Raw genomic sequence first — 12441 nt, forward strand, 5'->3', positions numbered from 1 at the left:
GCATTCTTAACGAATTGTAATGTAGCAATAGACAGGTAAAAATATTTGTAGCATGTGTAATAAAAGGGTAATATTTAGAATACATAAAACTTTCCTGGAAATCAATAAGAAAAAGAAGCAACCTAGTTTAAAAAATGGGCAAAGGATAAGAACAGGAAATTTATAAAAGGAGAAATAGATGTATATATAGCTAATAAACATATAAAAAGGTGCCCATCCTCATTCACAACTAGGAAAATACAAATTAAATAATGGTGTACCATTTTAAATCTCTTAAAACGGCAGTATTTTTGCAGGCGCCTGGGTGGTTCAGTCGTTAAGCGTCTGCCTTCCGCTCAGGTCCTGATCCCAGGGTCCTGGGATCGAGCTCCTTCTCCCTCTGTTTCCCCCTGACCCCCTCCCCCCGCTTGTGCTTTCTGGCTCTCTCTATATCTCTGTCAAATAAATAAATAAATAAAATCTTAAAAAAAATAAAATGGCAATATTTTTGAAGTTTGATAAAATCAAAGTTGGCTATGTTGTAAGACTATCTACTAGGATTGGTGAAGGTATTTTGGAAAACAATGTGGCAGTTTCTATGCATATCCAGTGAAGTGCATATTCACTGTGATTTAGTGCTATCCCTCCTCAGTATCTACCCTAGAGAAGCACTTACATATGTGCATTAAGAGGCATGTGAAGTTATCTTTATTGCAACATTTATAACAGAAAAATGGTTTAAATGTCCACCAATAGTGGAATAGTTAAGAAAAAACAACTATGGAACCAGAACCATCTATACTGTGAAACAGCTAACTGTCAGCCGGGGCCTTTAGTCTCTCCTCCATGTGGCCTTGCGGGCGGGGGGAGGGGGGCGTCTCCGTGGATCCAACTTCTCATGTGGTGGTTGGCATCCCCTCGTGCAAAAGCAGATGTTTCCAGGTCAATTTAAGGCTTCAGCTCAGAACTAAAGAACTCACCACTGTTGTTGTATTTGGTTGGGCAAGGGCAGGTGCAGCGTTCGATCTGTGGGGCAGGAGAACAAGCCACTCCTTTAGATGGGTGGAGCCGTTGGGCAGAATGGTCCGCTCCCCCAAGGAGGGGAGAAAGCAAGGCTGTGGTAGGAGGCGGGCTGTCATAACCTGGCGGGAGATGTCCAGGAAGGCTTTCCAGAAGGATGTGACAATTGAGTTGAAATCTGAAGGTCAATAACCCTTAGTTGGCCAAAGAGGAGAGGGACGAGTACTGCAGGGAAAGAAAGGAGCAAAGGCAAAGGTGCTTCTCCCTCTCCCTCTGCCCCTCCCCCTGCTGTGCTCTCTCGCTTTCTGTCAAATAAATGAATAAAATCTTAAAAAAAATTTTAATCTTAATGACCTACATTCTAATTCGAAAACAATTTGTTCTCCTTTTGTGAAACCCTAATTAGCAGCGTTCTACATTTGACGGCTTTTCCACTATCCCCTTCTTGCTCTTCAAGGGTTAATCTAGTACAACCCTTAATTACTCTCTGGAGCTATTATTAATAGAATCTGTAAGTGGTAATGTTTTGAAAGTCAGGAATCTTAATAATTTCAACCTGATCAGAGTGTGTAAGATCAGAGTTTCTACAGTTTGGCATCTTATTATAGAAAGATAAATTTTAACGATCACAAGGAAACACAATTTAAGTTATGATCAGGCTTCTATAATTGTCCACTGACCTAAAAATCTCACTTGCTCAAAGAGTTGTGTAGATGTGCCTAAGTTTGAATCATGATTCTACTACTTACTAGATTTAGAGCAATTTGTTAGATCTCCCTTATCTTCAACTTTATCAATAGAATAAAAATAAAAATACCTACTTCGTGGGGCTCCTGTGAGGCTTAAATGAGACAGTATCTATATGATGCTTTATAGTCAATGTACTTTATGAGTTAATATTACAGTACAATTTCTGTTTGGGATGATGAAAAATTTTGGAAATAGTGGCTTACAGCTTTATGAATGTACTTAATGCCCCTGAACTGTACACTTAAAATATACTAAAATGGTAGCTTTCATGTTATATATATATTTAGCAAAATATGAATTAAAAATATGAAATACAATAATTACATACTTGCAGCATATATATATTTTAAAAAATAAATATATTTCTGAATTTCAGTTTCAGAGCTCCAATGGTAGCTTTATTCCTACATTAGATGACACCTGAGATATTTAGTAATCCAAACTACCCTGAGTACTTGTCCTTTTTTAGCAGATGGAGCTATAGAAAAGTCTGGAGCCTTTGATTTATGAGTATAGTGCCTTCCAGTGGCTAGCATATATCATTGCTGCATTAAAAAAAGGCATTTGTTCCAGGGTCTGCTCTTAAAATCCCAAGTTTCTAATTTTTTAAGCCTTGATAATCAGAATAAAAAAGCAAAGGAGGATTTAAGAAATGATACTGAGCTGACTAATAAGAAAGAGAGCACATATAGCTAATTTTCTATTATTCAAGCGAGCCATTGCTTGCTCATTAGGAAGCAGGGAAGCATAGGAGAGGGGAAATCGGCTTGTGTCAGTTCTGCTCACTGGCACTGGAGGACTGAGACACGAAGGGAGAAAGTGACTTAAATCCCTTGTAAAGTTTTGGTTGCGAAGAAAACTAGATTTACTGTGATGATGTAGGCTACAATTTTTACAAAGATTTTATTTATTTATTTGAGAGAGAGAGAAAGAGAGCACACACAGGGGAGGGGCAGAGGGAGAGAATCTCAAGCAGACGCCGCTGAGCTCCAGGCTGACATGGGACTCCATCTCATGACCCTGAGATCATGACCTGAGCTGAAACCAAGAATCAGATGCTTAACCGACTAAGCCACCCAGGCGCCCCAAACTACAATTAAAAAAATATTTTACTTTTTAAGGCAGCTTTAAATTCCCAACAAAACTGAGCAGAATGTAGACTTCCCATATACGCCCTGCCTCACACATGCGCAGTCTCACCACTATCAACATCCCCCACCAGAGGGGGACATTTGTTACAATTGATGAATCTGCATGGACACATCATTATCACCCGAAGTCCATAGTTACATTACATATACTCTTGGTGTTGTATATTCTATGATAAATGTATAGTGGCATGTTTCTACCATTGTAGTATCATACTGTAAAAGTTCTCTGTGCTCTATTTATCTCTCTCTCCTACCTATCCCTGGCAATCACTGATTTTTTTATTGTCTCCATAGTTTTACCTTGTCCAGAATGTGATTAGAGTTAGGATAGATTTTCAGATTGGCGTCTTTTACTTGATAATATGCATTTAAGTTTCTCCCATGTCTTTTCCTGGTTTGATAGCTCATTTCCTTTTAGTGTTGAATAGTACTCCATTGTCTAGATGTACCACAGTTTATTTGTCCATTCACCTACTGAAGGATATCTTGGTTGCTTCATATCTTGGCAATTATCAATAAGCTGCCTTACACATCCTTGTGAAGGTGTTAATGTGGACATAAATTTTCCAATCTGTAATTTTTCATTTTTAGTTTTCAGTATATGCGAAGAGTGGCTGATAAAATTTGATCCAGGCAGTAGAACTATAAATCTAGTTCCTGCTATGCCTCCTCACCAAGGCAACCATTCCAAATGTTAGTTAAGTCAATACAAAGGTTGGAAACACCAAGGCGGAAGTATTTAATCACATAATCTAGAGTTTACTGTATTTGAGAATGATTAGATTGTGAGTATGAAGTAAGTGCAAGCTAAATGCAATCACAAACTTCCTTTTGATTTCATGAGATCTTCAAAAGTGCTGTGGTTACTTTTAATCATAAAAAGTTTAGGCTGTAATTATGAAGAAGCAATGTGTAAATGTCTTGCACAAACACTTTTAGAAAGGTTATGACAATTGAACCACATGATATATGTTCTTAGTTGAGATCCTGGTGACAAGTGAGCATTGAAGACATGAGATTAGTAGATTAGTAGGGTTGAAGCCCACAGATACCTGGAGAAGAAAAAATAATGTATATTTCAATATAATATATACATTCTTTTTTAAAAAATCATCCTGCAATGGTCATTATTAAAAGTTAAAAGAATTTGAACTACTCAAGGACTTTATGAAATCTTTTATTATGTAATTATCCACATGCTATTGCTACCCCAGATCAAAATATCTTAGAAAACCCTGTCTTTTTACCTGTGACTCATCCCATCTCCTCCCCAGTACTTAACAAAGAATCTACTTGGGCACAGAGATTAGAGATTTTCATTACTTGTTTAGAGTCTTTGGTTTCTTGTGTTGTAGATGTTGCTTCTCTGTTTTGTTTTGTTTTTCCTGGTGATTCTGAAATCAGTTTTTACAACATTTGTGGATGTGCCTGATTTATGAAAATCTGATATCTTGAAAAATCCAACCTTCAAAAGCAAAACAATTAACAGTATTTATATAACAAGAGTATTGTTGAAATTTTCATTGAACAACTCCTTTAAAATATCAAGCTCCCTTAATATGTTATTATATATAATTGTATTTACAAAAATAAGATTTATAGATAACTTTGCAACAACACCCACAGCACACATCTAGCAGATGCCCCCAAATTACTAATGTGCATCTTACTCGGCTTTCAGTAGGGAGGGTCCAGCCATGGCCTTTTTAAATAGGGGAAGTTCAACAAGATAAACAATCAGTCTCTTCAGTAATAATTAACCCTATGGGATAATCAATCCACGATTAAAAAAAGAAAACAGTAAATCAAAGCGTTTCAGTAAAAACAACTATTACAAAAATAGGTTTAAGAGAAGGTGTTTTTATTTACAATTTGTGTCCACACTTAACTCAGGTCACATGGGGGGGCAGTATTCTCTCAGTGTGAACTGGCCTGAACCTGTCTCTGCCCCTAACAGTGGCTTTCTAGGCTGGCAAACTTAAAGCAACTCAGAATTTTAATTTGATCCCCAGATAAAATTTAATTGGCTCAAATTGTCTTAAGGAAGATATTAAGAAACATTTAAGGAAAAAGACAGTTATCCAGCTCAAACACAGAAGTCACATCACTGCTTCAAGTTAATAATGAAATTTAACTTGTCACATTGACAACTGTGAAGCTAAACAGATAATTTTTTAAAAAGATTTTATTTATTTATTTGAGACAGAGAGAGCACAAGTGAGGAGGAGGGGCAGAGGGAGAGCGAGAAGCAGACTCTCCGCTGAGCAGGGAGCCCAATGCAGGGCTCGATCCCAGGACCCCGAGATCATGACCTGAGCTGAAGGCAGATGCTTAACCAACTGCCGACAGAGCCACCCAGGCGCTCCCAAAGGTGATTTTTTAATATCTGTCCTTTATTATGATATAATTGACATACACCCAACATACCACCGCACTGTTGGGTGGGGCCTGCAGTCAGACCACTGTCTGCCCCCAGCCCACTGCAGTCTTACTGGTTTGTGTGGTTATCTTTCCCTCTCCGCAGGGCAGGAGTTACTTTGGCATGGTGCTGGCTCCTAGTGGGGTTACTTGTGCACTGCCAAGCTTGTGACACCATTTCGGATGGGTTCTGGCCAAGGACCTATTGGAGGGGGCGGATCCACAAAGTGCGTAGGGGCTGGAGGTGTACTGTTAGCAAGTTAGGTAGCTAGTGTCTATGCTGCACTGGTTCCTGCAGGCGGCTGTGTGTTGATGCTAGGGGGCAGGGAAGGGAAATGGCATCTGCCACTTTCTTTGTTCCTGGACGAGTCTCCCAACAATCCCTGTCTCTCCTGACATGCTCTGATATTAATAAATAACTCTTCCTCCTGTATGCCCCAGGCATTTTTCAAACTGCTGTTTCTACGCTCTATCTCCATAAGCTGTTTGTTGTGCTGTCTCTCTAAGGGTGGGGACTCAGTTTCCCCTCACCCTCCCAACTATCCCAGAGTGGAACCTGTTGATTTTTAAAATTCCAAATTTTAAGTTCCCCTGGTTGCAAAAACTTGTGAAATTTGTCCCCGCTGATTTTCAAAGTCAAATGTTATGGGGATTCATATTCCTTGTGTGGGCTCCCTGGTGTGAGGGTCTGTTTTTCTCCTCTCTCCATACCCACAGTGTTCCTCCTTCCCTGGGACAGTCGTGCAGGTCCATTTAGCTCCCGACTGCATCTTTGTCCTTCCTGCCCTCTTCGATGTGGCCTCTTCTCTACATTCAGTTGTGGAGTTTTTTGTGCCAATCTTCAGGTAATTTTCAGGGTTATTTATACTGATGTGAGTGTTATCTAGTTGTATCTGTGAGAGGAAGTGAACTCAGGGTCTTCTTATTCTGCCATCTTCCCCAGAAGTCTCCTCTTTTTAATTTAATTTAATTTAATTAATTTTGTCTTACCTGTGAACTGCAGCATTATGATAATTATTTTGCATTTCAGTTTCTCAGATATGTATAGAAATAATAAGAGAAATATAAGTTGTAATAAAAGAAAGCAAGGGAATGTGCCAAGAACAGACATTGGAATTTAAGAACATAGGGAATAATAATAACAATAATAATAGCTGTTTTTAAAAAGCTAACAGTGGTTTTGTTAGAGGTTGCAATTGGGTTAATGTTTTCCTTTTCTTTAGTTTTCAAATTATCTGCATTATTTCATGTATTTTGTATAAAAACTATACAAGTATGTTTTTTATTTTTATTTATATATTTTTTAAGATTTTATTTATTTATTTGGCAGAGAGAGACACAACGAGAGAGGGAACACAAGTAGGGGGAGTGGGAGAGCAAGAAGCAGGCTTCGATGTGGGGCTCGATCCCAGGACCCTGAGATCATGACCTGAGCTGAAGGCAGACGCTTAATGACTGAGCTACCCAGGCGCCCCTACAAATATGTTTTTAAAAAGGACAATCCTTTAGATACATATACTCTGGGGCTGATTCACATCTAAGGAAATGAATGCTTAGTGGAGTGCCAAATATTAGACCCTGTGCAGTTTTTGGTTTTATTTTTGCTTTTTCCATTTCTTTTTAATTTTATTTTAATTCCAGTATAGTTAACAAACAGTGTTACGTTAGTTTCAGGTATAAAATACAGTGATTCAACAATTCCATGCATCACACAGTGCTCTCATCACAAGAAGTGCACTCTTTATTCCCATTACTTATTTCACCCAGCCCCCCAGCCCCTCTCCCCTCTGGTAACCATCAATTTGTTCTCTATAGTTAAGAATCTGTTTCTTGGTTTCTCTCTCTCTCTCTCTTTCCCCATTTCTTATTCATTAGAAGAGCTGCACCATGGTGGTTGGGAAAACTGATGAGAAAATTTCTATTAAGTGTGTTTTCCTCCCTGTGGAAGGAAGATGCTTCATGATATATTATTTGCTCATATCTAAAAACTCATTTTGATTTGGCCTGTCTTCTTTTCTATTTCCTTCCCTTGTTTTCTTTTCTTTACTTCCTATCTTTCTCCTTTTAATAGTTTATTGTCTGACACACATTTTTAGATTTTATTTTGATTATTTCCATTGTATGCTAAAAATGACTGATATTAATGAGATTAATAATTAAAAGAAGTTGGCACATGAGAAATAATAACTCTTAAGAAATGAGGGGTGAGGAAAAATCCCCTTGAGGTTTTAATTCTTAGTTCTATATATTCTGGGTGTCTGTGGATCAGTGAAAATGCAGCACAGTTAGGTGCAAAGAAAATTAACCTTTGTCAGTCTTCTTCCACATTATGTTCTTGTCTTTCAAAAAACAGTGATCAAGCCTTTTTAAAACACAGAAATGTGTCAACACCTTCATATTTACTTTAAGATTCAGTCCTCTCCCAGAAGATCAAGTTGTATATTCTGCAAAGAAGTTTTATCTTGTGTAAGGCAGAAAAGCCCTCAATTTTCTTTCCATTTATTTCCTTTTCTACAGAGAGGTAGGCATAGAGACACAGGTGAAAGTTTGGCCTGCCTGCCATCCTGGTCTCTGGAGCCAACACTGGGTGTGGATGGGATGTGTGGTTTGGATTATCAGGCGGAAGTTCAGCAGCCGTTTGCTTGATTGACCAACTGTCAGGAAGGCCAAGATGCCAAATACTTTCCTGGCATCGTGAGAGGGAGGAACCTAATGGAGAGGGAGATAGAAATGCTAGAAGAGGCTTACTATGTTGACTTGCACCCCCTTGCTGCATCCCCCTGGGGATCCAGAGGGCAGCCCTTCACTAAGATATTGAGGAATGTGTGGGTGAGGGAGGCAGCAATATCCTTGAAGTGCTCTGTATTTACTGTCCCCTGGGGCCAGGATTGGTGGGAAATGCTGCCACTGACACATGTTCTCTGATTTCAGAGAGGAGGGCAGAACCCCAGGGAGGAGCATGAAACCCCAGGGAGACTGAGGCTCAGTGGCAGTATGTAACCTCCCAAAGGCCTGCTGAGCAGATGACTTTTGTGACTAGTTGGGACTAAGTAGTAATCAGAGTGTTTTGAACCACAGTATATTTGAGGGTGGTTAATGGGTCACAGTATCCTTAGGAACGAAATGGATGGTCAGTCTATGCTTGATCTATAGAACAGCAACAATTCTATCTTCTTACAAAATTTAGTAGATTAAAACAATGATTAATCAACTCTCACAGTTCTGGGGCGGTTTCCTTTTTTTTATTCTGGTAAAATGTGCCTGACATAAAACTTACCATTTTAGTCATTCTCAAGTGTATAGTTTGGTGGCATTAGGTACATTCACACTGCTGTGTGACCATCACTAGCATCCATCTCCAGAGCTTTTTCATCTTTCCAAACTGAAACTCTGTCCCCATTAAGCAACAGCTCCCTATTCCCCCTCCTCTAAGCCCCTTGTGACCCCCATAAGTGGAATCACTCAGTATTTGTCCTTTAGTGACTGGATTATTTCCCTTCGTCTTCAAGGGAATGTCTTTAAGGTTCATTCATGTTGTCCCAGGTGTCAGAATTTCCTTCCTTTTTAAGGCTGAATAATATTCCACTGTATGAATATACCTCCTTTTGTCTCTCCATTCATCTTTTGATAGGCATTTGGGTTGTTTCCACCTTTTGGCTATTGTAAATAATTTTGCTGTGCATATTGGTGTACAGTTATCTACTGGAGTCCCTGCTTTCAATTCTTTTGGGTAATACCTAGAAGTGGAATTACTGGCTCATATGGTAATTCTATGTTTAATTTTTTGGAGGACTCACCATGCTATTTTGCACAGCAGCTGCACCCTTTTACATTCCCACCAGCAGTGCACCATGGTTCTAATTTCTCCACATCCTTGCCAACCCTTGCTATTTTCAGTTTAAAAAAATTTTGTTTTCCTTTCTTCCTTCCCTTCTTTCCTTCCTTCCCTTCCTCCTTCCTTCCTTAATTCATTTTTCTTTTTTCTTTCTTTCTTTCTTTCTTTCTTTCTTTCTTTCTTTCTTTCTTTCTTTCTTTCTTTCTTCTGTTACTTTTTCTTTCTTTTTCTTTCTTTCTTTCTTTCTTTCTTTCTTTCTTTCTTTCTTTCTTTCTTTCTTTCTTTTTCTTTCTCTTTCCTTTTTTCTTTCTCTTTCTTTTTTTCTCTTCCTTCCTTCCTTCCTTCCTTCCTTTCTCTCTCTGTCTCTCTCTCTTATAGTAGCCATCCTAATGGGTATGAATGTGGCAGTTCTTACTGGAGTCTCTCAGGTAGCAGCAGGGATCAGGGTGGGGCTATTTGCTGCTTCATGTGTTTGGCATGGGGTTGGGATGACTGCAACACTAGGGGTTTCCAGGCAGTGTGGCCTTCATACAACCCCTCCACATGGCTGGTTTGGGTTTTCTGGGGATCTAGGGTAGTTGTGCTTTTTGTATGACTTCTGGTTTCCTCCTGAAAAAATGTTCCAAGAAACAAAGTAGAAGCTCCCAGTGTATTAAGACCTGACTCAGAACCTGTCGTGTGGAACTTTTCAATATATTCTTTAGTCATGCACTCATAAATATGCCCAGTTCCAAGGGGCTAGGACATGGAGCCTACCTCTTAAGGTGAGGAATGTCAAAAGATCCTCAAATGTCCTGGGTGGAGTTGATAGACTAGGTCATGCTCCTAATAGCTCTCATAGACAAGCAGATAGAGACATTTCCTCTAATTCAGACTTGGTCTTCTGGGAAGTTGAAACTGCAGCCCAGTGTCACTGTTTCTGTCTCAGTGACACCTCACCCACTGTCAGTGCAGCCTGCCCCCATCCCCCAGGCCATGGCTGAGCAAGCCTGAGACTATATTGAGGTCTCTGAGGATCAGGCACTCAGTTAAGTCCCTTTGAGGACAGGTAAAGAGAAAATCTCACCCAATACAAATTTGCTACAGACTTGAAGTCTGGGCATATCCCATCATGAAGAAAATGATCTGTTTTCTGCATTTATTGTTACTTTCTGGGCTTCTGCACTCCCATGTTCAGGCAAGAGGTATAACCTACACAGGAGCCCCAAATTCAGATAGTTAGACCTCTTATTTTTGGAAGAATAATTTCCTCTTTTTTCTGTTTAAGTAATAGGAAAAAATACTCTGACTAGAAGTATTATCTTAGAAGTAAGAACTGTAGGGGCAGAGCAAGATGGTGGAGGAGTAGGAGACCTGGATTTCGTCTAGTCTCAGGAATTCAGCTGGATAGGGATCAAACCATTCTGAACACCTATGAACTCAACAGGAGATCGAAGAAAAGAATAGCAACAACTCTCTGAACAGAAAAGCGACCACTTTCTGGAAGGTAGGACGTGCAGAGAAGTGAATCCGAGGCGATATTCGGGAGGACAGACGGCGGGGGAGGAGGCCTCCGTCGGCCGCTTCTGGCAAGTGATAGAGCCACGGAGCACAAAATCGGAACTTTTAGAAGTCAGCTCCGCTGAGGGACATCGCTCCAGTGGCTAAGCGGGGGCTGGAACCCTCGCAGGACAGTGTGGTCTCGGGACCCTCGGGGTCACAGAAAGACCGGGGGTGCCTGAGTGCGTCAGAGCTCCCAGGTATCGGAGCAGGGAAGCCGACTGCAGAGATGGAGCCGAGGCGCGGGCTCTCAGCTCGGGGTTGCCATGATTACGTGGACTGTGATCCGCGGCACAGTCGGGTCACTGCTCCTCCAGCAGGGGCCCAGTAAGCGGCAGATCCAGGGAGACTCCCCTTCCTCCCCCAGGAGTAGTGGCACAGGTGTGCACCACAGAGATCTGCTGGATTTGGAGACTCCACACTGGGTCGGGTGCCAGAGATAGAAACACTTGGTCACAGGCTGGGTGAGCACGGAGTGATTGACTGCTTTTCCCTGGGGGCGCACTGGGGAGCAGGGCCCCAAGTTCTCAGCTCCTCCCAGGTGGAGATTGGGAGGCCGCCATTTTTGCTCTCGTCCTCCAAAGCTGTACGGAAGGCTTGCAGGGAACAAAAGCTCCCGAGAGCAAACCCGAGCAGATGACTTAACCCGGATGGACAAGGGTGCGGCAATTCCACCTCCCGCAAAGACATCTGGGAACCACAGCAACAGGCCCCTCCCCCAGAAGTTCAGCACGGACAGCCAGCCAAGACCAAGTTTACCGATCAATGAGAACGGCAGAACTCCAGTGCTAGGGGAATACTGAACATAGAATTCAGGGCTTTTTTACCATGATTTTTTAGTCTTTCAAATTTAATTTTTTTAACTGTCTTTTTTTTTTGAATTTTTCTTTTTCCCTTTTCAACCAACATCTTAGCAATCCCTTTTTTAAAAACACATTTTTATTTTTCATTTTTAGAGTCATATTCTATCCCTTCATAGTAGTTACCCTTATTTTTGGCATATATATATATATATATATATATATATAAATTGTTCTCTCTTTAAAATTTTGAGATACAGTTTCTTCTAACATATCAAAATATACCCTAAATCTCTAGTGTATGGCTTTGTTCTAGTCTCCTGCCTGATCACATTCTCTCCCCCTTTTTTCTTTCTTTCTTTTTTTAAATCCTCTTCTTTCTTTTTTCAACCTTCTTATCTTATCAATGCCTTTTATAAATTTTTTTATAATTTTCATCTTTACAGTCATATTCCATCCATTCATCATATCAACCCTTATTGTGTACATATATTATGTACAATATGACACACAATATGACAAATCAAGGAGTCGATCCCATTCACAGTTGCACCCAAAACCATAGGATACCTAGGAATAAATTTAACCAAAGAGGCAAAGGATCTGTACTCAGAAAACTATAAAATACTCAGGAAAGAAATTGAAGAAGACACAAAGAAAGGGAAAAAAGTTCCATGCTCATGGATTGGAAGAACAAATATTGTGAAGATGTCAATGCTACCTAGAGCAATCTACACATTCAATGCAATCCCCATCAAAATACTATCCACTTTTTTCAAAGAAATGGAAGAAATAATCCTAAAATTTGTATGGGACCAGAAAAGACCCCGAATAGCCGGAGGAATATTGAAAAAGAAAAGCAAAGCTGGCGGCATCACAATTCCGGACTTCCAGCTCTATTACAAAGCTGTCATCATCAAGACAGTATGGTACTGGCACAAAAACAGAC

Source organism: Callorhinus ursinus, unplaced genomic scaffold, assembly GCF_003265705.2.
Source record: "Callorhinus ursinus isolate GAN/ISIS: 27379988/994484 unplaced genomic scaffold, GSC_fseal_2.0 scaffold315, whole genome shotgun sequence".
In the NCBI taxonomy this organism is placed as follows: Eukaryota; Metazoa; Chordata; class Mammalia; order Carnivora; family Otariidae; genus Callorhinus; species Callorhinus ursinus.